Here is a 15,299-nt window from a genome sequence, read left to right on the forward strand (position 1 = left end):
TTTTCTGTTAGAGAGTTTGGTAAAAAAACAGACAACATGTTTATTTTGGAATGAACCATTTCTTTGAAAAGGTACATTAAGAATATTTAGAGTTGTGTTCATTTACATTTTAACCTATTTGTACGTGATGTATAATTTAAACTAACAAAGTATTGGTTTGGTTGAGTAGCCACAAACTGTGCATGCCGCTATGTATATAATCTAAGTAGTTCATTAACCCCGCCCACTTGTCGCATCAGTGGTTTGATTGACAACTGCATTGAAGCAGCAGGTGAAATTATGCAGGCAGTCCTGCGAGTTCTTGCGAAAGAGTTCAGCTTTTAAAAACACAGACGAGTTCAAGAAACCATGGATCAGTCATATTAAAGCCCGGAAATTGCTCTCAAACAGGTAAACAACTTTAAGCTGTTTGTCAAGCGGAAGAAAATGTAAATATTGATTATTTAGAGACGAGCATTTCTGGCTTACTTGAGAGCAGAAAAGTTGTTCGCAAACTTCGACACACCTCGCGCGTCGGACATGTGTAAGGGAATTGACTTGTATTATGCTATTTGTGAATTTGTAGGCTATTCATAAAAGTTTTAAAAGCTGTTATATTTTAGCACTTGGTGAAGTACACAAATAAATGGCATTGTTATAAAGCGCAGTTCACAGGAATAAGATTAATGTCGATGCGCAGGACAAAAGTGATGTCACTCGCGTTTACTTTGATGTAAGTTAGTTGAATCGGAATGATTTTATGTCAGCAATGACGAATATTTGTTTTTGCTTATAGGCGAAAATACGGTAAATAAATAGATTGTCATTGCACTTATTCTAGTTTTGAGCTCTTAACCCAGCCTTACAGTTTGTTTATAATCACGTAAAAGGACATTACGAGTTTAATCTTGTCACTTTAGGACTGTAAAGTAAATATATGGTGTGCTGGTAAAAGAGTGATGGGTTACTGCATGCTCATCATACTTGAAAAGTTTGACATTCAGTCAGAGATGAAAGTAGATTATCATTTTCACAATGCCTGTTGTTTTCTCTCAAATGTTGATTTAATTTGTTACTTTATATATTATTCTGCTGCCGTACTAAGACACACCTGTGTCTGTATCTCCCTCTGGTAAGCTTGTACAGTTTCCCATGTGTGAAGATTTAGGGATGCAACAGACAAATATTCATGTCTTCCCCAGTCGACCTAGTTCGACCTCAGCTTTGCCTATCAAATTAAACATCATGTAGTGGCATGTCTAATTTCACAATGACAAAGAGTTTAGGAGAAACTTAGCATGTTTTCCCTTTCAGCACAGCTTCCTTTACAGGAAAAGTATTAGTTGTAGGATGCCTCCAGTAGGCTTGGTGTGTGCCCTGTAACTATAGCTGTGGACGGTTCTAAAAACTCCTTATAAACCCTCATCCCCTCCCAGTTTATTAAGTACTGATTAAGAATAAGCTAAAGATGTGAATCAGCAAGCTTTAATGTGGCTGTTGCAGCTGTGGTTTGTTATTTAGAGTTTTGAGCAGAATTCTTGACAACGTGGTTAATAATTCAGCAGTTTATTATTGCTATAATAATTAAAACATGAAATCATATAAGATGATGATGTGATGAATATGTACAAAATATTGATTAATAAATGATTTATGGTGGTCTGTTTTGGCGCATAAGAAAAGAAAAGTGAAATTGTTCACAGCTTCTCTTAAACTACTGAATTAATCTATGTTGAAGTATGAAATGATCTGTAAGTCATTTTGATTATTCCTTTTTAATTTCTAATTAATGTATCTGGTGAAAGCAACAAAGTTTAGATTGTCGACAATAAGTTTGTCTTACTGAGAATTTGCATTGTATTAGACAATATTAGACTACAGTTATATCAAGATATTGGTTTGAACACGGAAAAAATCAATACAAATTTTGTGTAGTTATGTATCTTATTTTCAACATGTTTTGCTACAGTGTCATTAATAGTATAGTATCATATATGACAGTGGTCGGTAACCTACGGTAGGGCTGAGCGATATACCGGTTCACACCGAATACCGGTGTGTATTTTTGTTATGATATGAATTAATAATAGGCTGCATTACCGGTATAAGTCGCTTAAACAACTTGCGGAACGCGGCACAGCGCGACACTGTTTCAGTGGGGTCCCATTTTTCGCACTGTGACCGGCTGTTCACACAGAATGCATATTTGTATGCCGTGGCACTACTTTATCATAATTTTTCTATATAAATGCCCTGAACGGAAGAGTTTGGATGTTAAACCGTGTCTACAACAATATTTGAAAATTATAACTGCTTCTAATGCGTTTCTTATTTCTTTTGTCGTGTCGCGTCGCGCGTGTCGCGTCAGTTGTAGACACGTGTTTGCGTGCGTCTTGCGCATGTGCGGTTACGTTAAATATTTCGAACCAGTCGCAATGGGAGCGCGCACCTCGCGGCTGAGCAGCAGCACAAGTGTAGCAATTGAAAGGTCCCATTACATAATATTATTAAATATATACTCACGAACAAACATTTTCAAAAAACGACATATCTGCTCCATATAAGCACATAATATGATGTGTTTTTAGTTTGAACTGTTTCTCTATATGCTATGATTAGAAATAAGGGTCAGTAAGGAGGATTGACAGTGTGATGCGCCTTTTTTCCTCCCACATATCTAATGTAAGCTTTGGTTTTTATGATTAAAAAATATGATTTCACGAAATCATGAATCAATTGTGACTATGTGAAACACAACAGACATCACATGCATGTTTCAATGGTACAGCTGTTACTATTCTGCTCTTCTGAAATAAAGCTCTTCTGATTTGGTTTTCAACTATTCAACTATTAATTTCTGGGTGGATACTCATAACTCTTGAAGTTGGATGCACCAGGGCTTCCAAGGAATCATGTGGGTCACCTGGTGTCTAACCTTCCACCAACATTTGATCCTTAAAATAATAACAGGTTGTTCTTGCCAAAACATGCATGCAGTGCAATGCGCAAGCACTCATCAACGGCACACAATGTTTCTATGGAATACCTCTCGTGCCCGCAGCCAGTATGAAGTTATTCAGAGCACGAGGAGTTTAGAAGAGTGTGCGTCATCCTTTTATTAAAATGTATGGCTCTCTGTGGCGTATGATACAGAACTCATTGCCTCGCTATGAAATCACATGTAAAAAGTTTTAATACCAAACTGTCATAATTCACGATGAGTTATGGCATTGCCATGGGTTTTGTGTGAGAAAGACATGTCTTTGTTTATATATTGGCTTGCCATGTGCTTTCTTGTGTCTCGTCGGTGTTTCCCGCCCTTTTGTCTCGTTGGCTTTCCCTTAGTGTTTAACACCCATCACCTGTTCCTCATAAATTATCCTTTGTCTGTCTCCCTATTTAATACCATCATGTTTATTGTCTTGTGTGGTTCGTTTTGTATCGTTTCATGGTCTTGCCTCACTGCACCTTACCTTACCTTACCTTACCTTGTCTTTGCCTCGTTCGAGTTTGATAGTGAGTTTTGTCTTGCCTGTAAGTTTAGTTCTTGTTTTGCCCCCTTGTGGGAAGTTTTTGGTTTGCCTTTTCGTATACCTCTTTAGTTACCTTGTCTCTCCCCCATCGCAGGTGTTTTTTTTTTGTATTTTTTAATAAATATTATTTTTTGCTGCCACCTGCTGTCTGCACCTGGGTCCTCCTCATTGCCAAATCATGACACCAAACCTTGCTGCAAAGCGCATATTATCCGTTGAGGAGATGGAAGCAAACTGTGACGTGTCAGTGTGGATGCGCTGTGTTTTGCTCCTCGTATCCGTGTGAGCAGTCTTTCTCGCATATGAATCATATGGAGTCCTTACATACAGCTGTCAAGGTAGACAGATGAGTTTCAATGCTGGTATGTATGTGTCTTGACCACGTACAAAACGAACTAGAAAATTATTATCAAGACACTAGTTTTGTTCGCTTTCATGAGGTGTTGCTCAAGTTGCGCAGACTGGTCGCATATGACGACATCAAAGTGCCCTGTGCTTTCACGCGGTACTCTGATCTCAGACATTTCCAGATCATTCTGCAGCATTTCAAGAAGTCGAACATACCTAATGCAAAGTCAGAAGACACATTATGCAGTATTTTGTGCGTATCAGTTCTATAAGAACGTTTACTTATTAAATCATGTTTGATGTAATTAAGTTTAATTGAATGGAGGCCTAATGTAAATCTGTAGTCTAGGTAGTTTATAAGTAATGGAAATAATTTTTTGACAGTGGTGTAAAGTATTGGAGTAAATGTAATTAGTTACTTTACTTATGTATAATTTTGGCTTCTTGTAGTTGGACTGATAATTATAAAGATTAGGAACTTTTACTCTATACTTGACATGAGTATATGTACACTTTAATCCACTTCTTTGGTAAAGACCAATGCATTTACACATTTTGCATTGCACCTATCATTTTATTGCAGGAGTTTATTTGTGCTACAGAAGAAGAAATATTGTCATTTACAGGGCATTGAAGGTACTATATCTTCTGGATATTGCCCTTATTTACTAAAACTTGTCAACATGGCTTCTTTATGTAAATACGAGTGCATTTTCACTCGTATTTGAGAATTGCTAGGGGTTTATATGTGAAATAAGGACCTGACTGCAGTTGGCGTTGGGGCCAACACCAGCTTGTGTTGTGCAAAAAGGCTTTGACTTTTTAATTTTACTTAACATTATTTTATTTATCCGTTAAGAGAGCTTTTTGAAGGAGTTTGGTTAACTTATGAGCATTCGAACATAAATGAGACTTGGGTGTTAGTAATAGACGTAGGTTATGGTGTCAAACATGATTTGTTGCAATTTTTAGGTGTTCAGTCTTATTATGATTCAAGAAAATGAATGCGATTGCTCTCCTCACAAATCAACTGTTTCTTGTTTTTCACTGAAACGTCCCTTGAGTGTTGAGGATTAGTGCTTCTTTGAGTCTACATTCAGGATGAATAAAATACTCAAGTACTGTTATAATCAGATACTCTAAGACTTTTTTTAAGGTAAAGAGCAATTGATCCCCACAGGGACCATAAGTGAGACTGTGGTCTGTGGACATAAGTCAAGTTTTTAGTATTGAGGTCATTGAAAAATGTTATATATATATATGATAGTTTTGCAATGGCTCTTTTGCAAAATGAATTAACCAAAACTGGAAAAATGACTCTTTGGTTAAAAAAGGCTCCGGACCCCTGATATATGATATTACGGGTTCTTAATATTGTAACGAGGTTCATTAAAAGGAAGGAAGGAGGCGGGACATTTAAATAAAGTTTTAATATAAATAATAACAGTCGGCGGCCCCTCACGGCCGGCCGCCGGCAAACAAAACAAATCACAAAATGCAAACACGGAAGTAAAACATACATACAACCATAAAACATGTTCGGACCCGGTCCGCTCTCATCGACGGTCCGGTCGCTCGTTCTCTTATATGCTCCCGATCTCATACGTGATACGAGGCCCCGCCTACTCCACTACAATACCCCCCATAAAACATGTTCGGGCCCGGTCCTCCGGTCCTCTCTGATCGACGATCAAAATGTGATCCTAAGACCATAGCGCTTTGCAAAACAAATTGATGTTTATTGAGGCTAGGTAAAATTTCAACAATTTAAGAATAAATGTGGAAATAAAAACTAATCAAAAAAACTTTTTTAATCCCTAGGAGTTGCAAAATGCATTTTACTACTAATGTGTTCAAATAATGACATTTTTTAAAACCTAAAATAATCCGTCACAACCCTATAATAATTCTAGATTAAAAAATAATTGAGCACAGATTTGCATTCTTATATTCTCCACAAATGCACATGATAAAGCAAACCATGTCAACCACAGGCTACACCTGCTTTGAGAGAGCCGAAAAGTTTCTTTAATGTTAATCAGATTGGCACTAAGGTTCATGTGTATAGTATGGCTTGTGACAAAGGTTGAATTGTTAGTGTTTGGTGGTATTGGTGTCCTATTCCAAAAGATTGCATCTGAGCTGGAATGTGCCGACTAGCCAAACAATGGATTTATTATTGATTAGAAAGAAAACCGCATATATCTGTCATCAATCTGTGCAAGGAGCACTTACAATATGTAGTCAACATCTGTGCAGTCTGTCATCACATTTTAATTTGAAATGGAATTTGTGAAATGGGCTTTGTGCTTTCCTGTGGTTAGCGCATGGCACTAGCATTGGCAAGTTCATGGGTTCGATCCCAGGGGATTGCACAGAGTCAGAAACAAATGTATAATGCAATACAATGTAAGTCGCTTTGGATAAAAGCGTCTGCCAAATGCATAAATGTAAATGCAAATGGGATGTACAGTCTGCTATTTGTGTGTCTTTCATCGGGAGTCCGTACGAAACCATTAACAAGATTTTTTGATCAGGACAGTGACATTAAGCGTTCATTTGTGTATTTGTTGGTTACTTAAACATTTTTATTTATAGAATATGTCAGTCTTGTCTGTCCCCTCTGTGTATAAATACTCACTGTGTTGTTGTATTCCTTGTCTGGTCTTGATTGTATTTTTTTTCGATTCTGCCATGTGCGTTTACTCATCTTTAAGTATTGGATCATTGTGGATTTATCATCGAAGAGTATCTTTGGATTCACCTTCGTCTGTCATCCACGTGAGATCTGTTACAGAAGACCAGATCTCCAATAAGATGGAATATATTAGCTTCGACTCTCCAGAGGACATCCTCCACTACCCGCTGTTCCAAGATGGCAACCCTCTGGAGAGGTATGTGGAGGACTTTTTGGAAATCAGTTGGGATGACTGCTTACTCAACGGATGTTTCCCAATGGGTCTGGATAAGCCCGCCCTCCATGCTCAGTCTCCAGATTTGCGTGAATGGCCGCTGACAAAGTTCATACATTTTGTCCTGATATTTAACTACTCTCGCTTTTCCGTAATCGAGGCTATTCCGGATGAAATTGATGAACCTCCGGCCCTATCCGGTTGCCTGTTGAGCACCCCAGCTATCCTTAACATCATGGCAAAGTCCTCCACCAAGCCTCTCCCGGACCGGCACCCTGCCCTGGGTTCAATATTGGCCGGTTCGTTCTGTCAGGAGAATGGCAGAAGAACCCAAATGCAGACAACAGGTGGCCACACAAAAAATCGTTATTGAAACAAAAACCCACAATGAATCATAATCATGATTATTTTGGCTAATATTGTGATCCCGATTATTTAACACGATTAGTTATTAACGTTTAAAACAACGTAAAAAAAACTTGGCTTTTGAAATGTGAATTCCACTGCAAAATAAATGTAAAAAAATAGCAGGTCTGAACCACTGTAAAGGAAAAGGGTGCACTGTGGATTTATACCAAAAGAAAAGAGAGAATCCAGCATAAGAATCGTTTTACCTCGATTTTTCTGTTTTTGTAATTGTTGAAGGCCAAAATGACCGAGTACGATACATTTTCGATTAATTGCACAGCCCTACTTTTAATTTGCATTTGTATGTATTTTTGAAGCTTTGTCCCAACTGTTGTTAAACCTTTGTTGTGGAAAAGAGCATGCTGTGCATTCTCCTGTACATTTCCTTTTGTGATGAACAGATTGGTGGAAGTCATTGTTGAAAATGATATTAGGGTGAGTTAATGTTGACTAACTTTTATGTATGCACTGACTATTGAATGATGCATGTTAACGTAGCCCCACTAGTAGTGTAATTTTAGTTACCACATTATAAGAACACACGACTGAGTCATTCATTTATTGAACATTTCAGCTTACTTTAGATCTATTTATAGTTTACTCACGAACGCCTTCTTAATTGAATCAAATGTACCTTTTACCTCAATGTTTAGAGTTTAATATTTCAGTCAGTGGAAGAGTGGCTCAGGGCCTCACATCCCGCTTCACCCTGTTTCACTTTCACACAAAACAGCTCGGTACAGTTCCCCTGAAGTGCTAGGTTGACGAAGCAGGGCTGCAGCCCATTGGCTGATAGTGTCTTTTTTTTGGTTTGTGGTTTTTTTCTAAAATCGGATGGTGGCGCAGGAGCACGTGGTGAGGGCTTCCGCTAGATAGGTTTTACACAATGACAGACAAGCGTACAGGGGGCCGCAGAGACATTTGTTACAGTGCAATGCTAAACAAAGCCGTCAGACCTAATTGTTTGGTTTTAATGCTCGGGGGCAAGTCTTTAAACATTTCTGCACCTTTGACAGACTGATCGTGTGATTGACCTACCTCTCGCAATCCAGTTTTACCAGGTGCTAAATGCAATGCATTGTTTTGTATTTAAATAAGGTCACTGTTTTCAGCACAAACATACCCTGTAATTATTGATTTGTGCTTTATTCAAGAAAATGTGCAATAAAGATGCAGTAATACCCTTAAAAAAGGTGCTTCGCAAGGTTTTTTGATGCCATAGAAGAACCTTTCGGTTCGATAAAGAACCTTTAACATCTGAAGAACCTATCTGTGTATAAAAATGTAAGAAAGAGACGGTTCTTTAAATAATCTTTGGCTGAATGGTTCTTTGTGGAACCAAAAATGAAAAATTTTCAATGGCATCGCTGTGCAGAACCTTTTCTGAAGGGATGAATCACGATTATGAATATTTAAGTAGTTGATTATATTATAGAACATCGAATTGTGTGCGATTGTTGTCAAAAAAAAATCAATAAAAACAATCCCCATGTTTTCCGTGTTGATGCAATAGGTGATTTGTTCATGTAAACCAACTAAACTGACCTAAAATCTCACACACATATAGGCTACGCACTCTTGTAGACTTGCGTGGCATATACAGTAATTTGGGACGATGTTAAATACGTGTTCTGTGTCGGGTCGTTTACAAATTAATGTAATGAAAATGATTGGCAGTGGAATTTGACATGCAAAGATTGCATATCATAGGTCAAACCTTAGGTCCGCATTCATTTGAGGGCTAAGTCAGTGGCAATCGGGCAGTTTCATGATCATAGCAACCAAGTCGAATTCAAGAGGGGCAGAGCAAACAACAGCCCTCATCACTAAGATGATCGCTAAAGATATGCTTCCGATCAGCTGAAAACGCAAGTGCCATCATTCAGGCTGCTCGTAATATTTTCCGTCATTTGGTTATGTTTAATATATTTATTCAGCACCTTATCTTAAAATTACTACTTAAGTTAAGATGGCTTATTCCCTAGTGAATTTAACAGTTTGTCATCATACATGGAAAGTGTGAATGGTCTCTCTCTCTCTCTCTCTCTGTTTATGTGTGTGTACTGTAGCCTATACATGCGTGGGTGAGGCCTGCATGCGGGGTCGGTGTGTGATTTTCAAATCATTTTTAAATAATTCCCAATGAATGTCGGGTTTCGTTTTTGCTTTAAATGCCCATCCTTACTTTTAAGCACCTATATTTTTAAGAGTGAAGTTTGCTGGCCTGCTGCTCACGAAAAACTTTTTTTTTTAAACGTTTTTAATAAAGAGAATTAAAAAAATTGTGGCAGGAGTAAATGAGGAATTGGATCATGCAAAGTGAGTCCATCGATACGTATTTGGCTAGATTTGTCTGTCCCATCTGATTTGCATGGGCTCTCCTTTGGCGAATTGTATGCCACAACAATGCAGATGGTGTGTGCAAATGAACAACAATACAAAAATAATATGGTTAACGCTTTACAATGAGGTTGTATTTGTTGACATTAGTAAAAGCATTAAAGGAATAGTTCTGAAAGATTATGACATCAATTACCCACCCTGTTGTCATTTTAAACCTCTGTGAAAGAAGAAACTTTAAAATGCCCACCACAGAAATGCAACTTCTCCCAAACATGGTTGGTATTCTAAAATCATTGGTCCCCATTCACTTCTAAATCAATGGCGACCAACGCTTTTTTACCAACATTTTTCAAAATATCTACTTTTGTGTTGTGCAGAAGAGAAATGTTATACAGTTTGAAATGACAATGAGGTTGAGTAAATGATGAGGTAATGTTAATTTTGAAGGTTAACTATAATGGACATGAGCAATAACGTTTTTCAGCATTTATCTTTATCAATGTTAATATGCCAATATAATTGTTCAAATTTAGTTAAATAATACAACTTTTGATTGTACAAATGTAATAAATGCCAAAATAAACATGAAATAAGATAAATGCTGTAGAAGTATTGTTCATTGTTAGAGCACGGGTGATTAAACAGCCTTAGCAAAAAATGTATTGCATTCAGGTAGAGATTAAGAATGTGCTTTGCAAGATGCACTGTCTATCCTGTATTTAAATGTGCACGGCAAAATCAGTATCACTTCTGCTGTGCAACTTTAAAATGCCCACCACAGAAATGCAACTTCTCCCAAAAATGTCTCTTTTAAGAGGCCGTGTCGAACACCTGCTCGTGAAATGGGGAAGTGCAGGGTGCACTCTTACGCACTTGCTCCAAAATAAGTGGAGAGGAAATTTTGTCAAGGTATAAGACAAGGTGGAGGCGGAGTTGGCGTATGTGTGTGCATGTGAACTTCTAAAGGTGAAGTCAAATTGTGACTTGGCTGAGTCACTTCCTAACTCAAGCACAAATTCGATGGTCACGAATGAGGGTATCATGCCATATCTGTTAGTCAGACAGCGCAATCAAATCTGCAGAGCGAAACTGTAGTATTGTTCCAGTAGTCATGCAAACAATGAGCAGTTCTCACAGCGGAGGATTGTTTTGATTGTGGGAGCACGCAGTGTTTCAGAGCTTTACTCGGATGCTCTCTCCCACTCGTTTCTCTGATTTCCAAATATATGTAAACTTCAGAAGAGGATGTTAATGCTTGTTAGTTTAGGTCCTGCCCTCATGTCAGACATGGGTAATGACTGTATGTGCTGGGGGTGGATGGGATGGAATGGATAGCATAAAGTCTCCCACATCAGGCTGACTTACTAAACCCAAGCCAGCAGAGGTTTATATATAAGTTATACTTACTGGAAAAGACCAGTTCATTAAAAGTTTTAAATCCTTATATTGTGTTAGTCCAGTATGACTTTATCTGGCACACAGCAGTGAATTAGGTATGAGGCTTTTAGACTTGAACTGAAAAGCCTCAGCAATGTTTTTCAAAATGAGTTAATGTGACTTATATTGCGCTGTATTCCAAGCCTTTTGAAAACTCTGCAATACTTTAGGTTGAAGTAGGTATGGTCAATATTTAACTCAATAAAGTCAAAGTATAGCTTAAACACACTTGAGTGCATGTAAGAAGCAAGAAGTAAGCAATTTCTTAAAGAGACGCATGAATATGAGAAGAAATTTGCTTATGTGAAGACTAAAACACACCTAAAGTTTAAAAGTTAAGGAGTGAAAAGTATATTCATTGAATGTAATTGAATAGAAGTATTAATCATCTCTTGGCTCTCACACTGCGATCTCTGTCAGATGTGTCCTGTCTTGCATTTACGGGAAGTTAGATCATTCCGCCCTGTTCCCACTCATGCCTGTGGCAGCAGAAGCACAAGGGCAGATCCGGGGAAGGATCTGCGGTTCAGAACCGGGTTTGAAAGATAGACAGGAATATGCAAAAGCGTGTGGAGGCATATCAGTAGTATCGTTTGATTTAATTTGCAAAGGCCCATAGAGCATTGAAAAACAATGCTGGTATTATGCAGCCTAAGGGCATCCGCCGTACCTTCGACACGTCTCTCGGTCATAAAAATTATGCAGAGAAATATGTCACGCAGGCCTGTATTAACGTATTATTGCACATTAGCATTTACATTTGCAGCCCACAGAATATCGGGAAAGTAAATTTTGTGTTGTGAGAAAACAGACTGGACAAAAACAGAAAAACATTTTTAGTGTCTTATATAAAAGATTATTGCTAGAAAAGTTTATTTTTTTTGGTTTAATTGTCATGACGTACAGATTAAGTTAGAACCAACAAGCTTGACGCAGTTAGATAAACTTTTAAAGTTCCTTAAGAAAATGCTTGACTGTGTAATTTTATTGATATCATCTCCTTTTACCAGTGCTGTAGAGAACACGACAACTAAATGGATAGTTTACCCAAAGAATGAAAATTCAATCATTATTTACTCATTTATTCCAAACATTCATTCTTTTTTTCCCCTGTTCAACACAATAGATTGTGGGAAACCAAATGTTCCCTTTCTGCCGGTCTCTCGACTTTTTGTGAAACCAACTGATGGAGTTCGCCCTTGAGAACCTATCAACTTCGACTAGCTTAGAATAGGCCAATGAAATTGGCAAATGAAATTTTCATGCCGGACTCCGCCCCCGGATATCCGGGTATAAAACGGAGATGGCGTGCTGCATTCAGTCACCTTTTGTACTTCGCAGCCTTCACACATGTTCGACTTCAAGACTTTAAACTCTATGCCGAATTACTGCTGGATTCTTATGGCGTGATGCAGCGGACTGTCCCTTCCTGCAGTGACAACCCCTCGGCATCTCAGCAGTTCCAGAAGTGTTCAAGTTTTTTCTCTAACAGAGCAAATTTCTCCAGATTGGCATGTCCCACTCTTCTCATGGGTGCAATACACTAATCGAGGAGAGGGGACGGACTCGATTGCTGCCTCAAGTGTGGGTTTCCAGCTCGCTAGGGCAGCCGTTGTGGATAAGTTATGCCCGTACTGCGGAGGGTTCATGATTCAGACGTTGGATCACGGGTGGCTGTTTTCCCACAGGACTCAGCCACCACCTTGTCTGCTTCCTGTTCCATGACAGCAGTGGCTACAGCACTGCCGTCCGCTACGGCGAGCAGCGAGGGTGATGTGAGGGTTTTCTGTGAGCGTTAAATCCTTCAGCCGTCCGTGTTTCCCGAAGGAAGCGATCGAGCCCGTCCCTCTAGCTTAGATGTTCAACAGGTTTTACAGCCCGTACTTCATCGTCCCCAAAAAAGACACGGGGTTGTGCCCCATTCTATATCTTCGTACCCTGAACAAGCACCTGCACAAGCTGCTGTTCAGGATGCTCACGCAGAGACGCATTCTGACATCTATCAGATGTCAGGATTGGTTCATGGCAATCGACCTGAAGGATGCTTACTTTCATGTTTCTTTTTTCCCCTTGCATCACCCGTTCCTACGGTTTGCTTTTGATGGTCAGGCATATCAGTACAGAGTGCTCACTTTCGGTCTGTCCCTGTCCCTGCAAAAATCGTGGAAGCCGTCCTCACTCTCCTCAGGGAGAGAGGTGTGCGGGTACTAAACAATCTTGATGACTGGCTTATCTTGAAACACTCTCGATATCTGTTATGTACACACAGGGACCTAGTGACCCGGCACCTACCCGCGCTCCATACCCTCTTGGGTCCATGACCTCAAGAGGCCCCCTTCCAGCCCCTCGGAGACTCCGCTTTTCCTCACCTAATGATAAAGACCTTTCTCCTGATAGTGCTTGCTTCAAGACGGTAGGGGACCTACAAGCTTTCTCTGTGTACCCAGATTGCCTAGTATTCGGGCCAGGTGATTCTCACGTTATCCTGAGACCCCGGCCTGGCTAAATGCCCAAAGTTCTCTCCTTTCCGGGACCAGGTGGTGAACTTGCAGGCACTCCCAACCAGGGAGGAAGACCCAACCCCATCCGTGTTGTGTCCAGTTCGCGCACTGCGCCTCTATTTGGACTGTACCAAGAGCTTCAGGAGCTCGCATCAGCTCTTTGTCTGTTTTGGAGGTCAGCAGAAGGGGAGGGCTGACTCCAAACAAAGAGTAGCGCACTGGATTGTGTACGCCGTCATGACGGTGTACCGATCTCATGATCGCCTGTGCCCACTATCAGTGAGAGCTCACTCCACTCGGGGTATAGCCTCCTCGTGGGCACTGGCTCAGGGCGCCTCTCTGGCAGACATCTGGAGAAATGTGGGTTGGGCCATGCCCAATACCTTCGGGAGGTTTTTCAACCTCCGCGTAGAACCGGTATCAGCCCGCGTCTTGCATGGCAACATGTAGAACCGGCTGTCGGTACGGTGTATGCCTGCGAAAGTACCTTCCCCCCTTCCATAGACGGGTCAGTGTGCTATTTAGCCTCCCTTCTTCCCCCCACGAGGTGAAGAACAGGCTTCCCATCCATCACTAAGCAAGCACCACCTGAGGCCGGGTACCTTCTGAGTTATCCACATATAGCTCTAACCGGACCTAGTGCTACCAGACGTTGTAACTCCCCCAGTTTGGCGGTTCCGTCTGGTGTATCCTCATGATTGGTTCCCACCTTGGTAACCCCTGACCTTACCTAGGTGGACCTCTATCTCGCGGTTAACTACTTCAGTCCGCATATTTTTCCCATGAGATCTCCCCTGACTGTGAGACCATGCGGGTGTCCATAATAGAACTCCTCTCGATGGTAGGAAGTGGTCTCTGTAGTGCGTTCACCATTCGGGGAAGTTACGGCACCGTGTGGACCGAAGGCAGAGGCTTCATACCTTTTTCAAATGCTCTGGGAACCCTATACCGAACCACTGGAAGATTACAATTTCGCGAAAGTGCTCACGTCTGACACGCCCAGGCCAGTCACCGTTGCTTCGCTGGAGATTGTGATATGGCACAGCGCTGTGGCATTTTCAATAGGAACCACATCTGTCGGTTTGACAAACATGGAAAGACAGACAGAAAGGGAAAATCTTGGTTACGGATGTAACCTCAGTTCCCTGATGGAGGAAACGAGACGGTGTATCCTTCTTGCCACAAACGCGTACTGCCCGCTGCAGCAGTCGTGTGAGCACTCAGGCCCCTCAGTACTAAAGGTGAATGAATGCAGCACGCCGTCTCCCTTTTATACCCGGATATCCGGGGTGGGAGTCCGGCATGCAAATTTCATTAGGCAATTTCTTTGGCCTTTTCTAAGCTAGTCAAAGTTGATAGGTTCTCAAGGGGGAACCCCATCTTTCGGTCCGACACAACGTCTCGTCCTTCATCAGGGAACTGAGTTTACATTCTTAACCAAGACGTTCTGGGGCACCAGTGACTAGTTTACCATGCCCAAAACTGTATGGTTATTCTTCCAACTATCTTATCTTGTGTTTTTTAAGTTCAGTCGATCAACTTTTATACAGTTTTGGAACAACGTTTTGGTGTGTAAATGATGACAGTATTTTTATTTTTAAGTGAAAAATCCCTTAATGTACCGTGCTAATTTTAGGAGTTACAAGCATGCAGATAATCTCAAAGCTACAAGCCACTAAACTTTCATTTCGATTTAACATGTAGCATGTAACATGAACATGTTCATTACTCATTGGCTCCTATTGGTTAAAGACTCCTTAACCATTTTTTTTTTCTGGAGCCCTGTGTAAAATGTTCAAATCTTGTTTTACACTCCCTAAGGGCAATAAAAACATGCA

General features: G+C 40.3%; 1 protein-coding gene across 5 annotated transcripts in view; it reads left to right on the top strand.

Annotated features, from left to right (window-relative positions):
- The first annotated feature begins 260 nt into the window (after positions 1-260).
- The window catches only part of card11 (caspase recruitment domain family, member 11), a 33,692-nt gene continuing 18,653 nt past the window's right edge, over positions 261-15,299 (top strand). For all 5 annotated transcript variants that reach the window (XM_056753062.1, XM_056753066.1, XM_056753063.1 and 2 more), the window contains exon 1: positions 261-390. The gene's annotated coding sequence lies outside the window, so the exon portion shown is untranslated. The remainder of the gene's footprint in view (positions 391-15,299) is intronic.

The sequence above is a fragment of the Triplophysa dalaica genome, chromosome 7, assembly GCF_015846415.1.
Source record: "Triplophysa dalaica isolate WHDGS20190420 chromosome 7, ASM1584641v1, whole genome shotgun sequence".
NCBI classification, from domain to species: domain Eukaryota; kingdom Metazoa; phylum Chordata; class Actinopteri; order Cypriniformes; family Nemacheilidae; genus Triplophysa; species Triplophysa dalaica.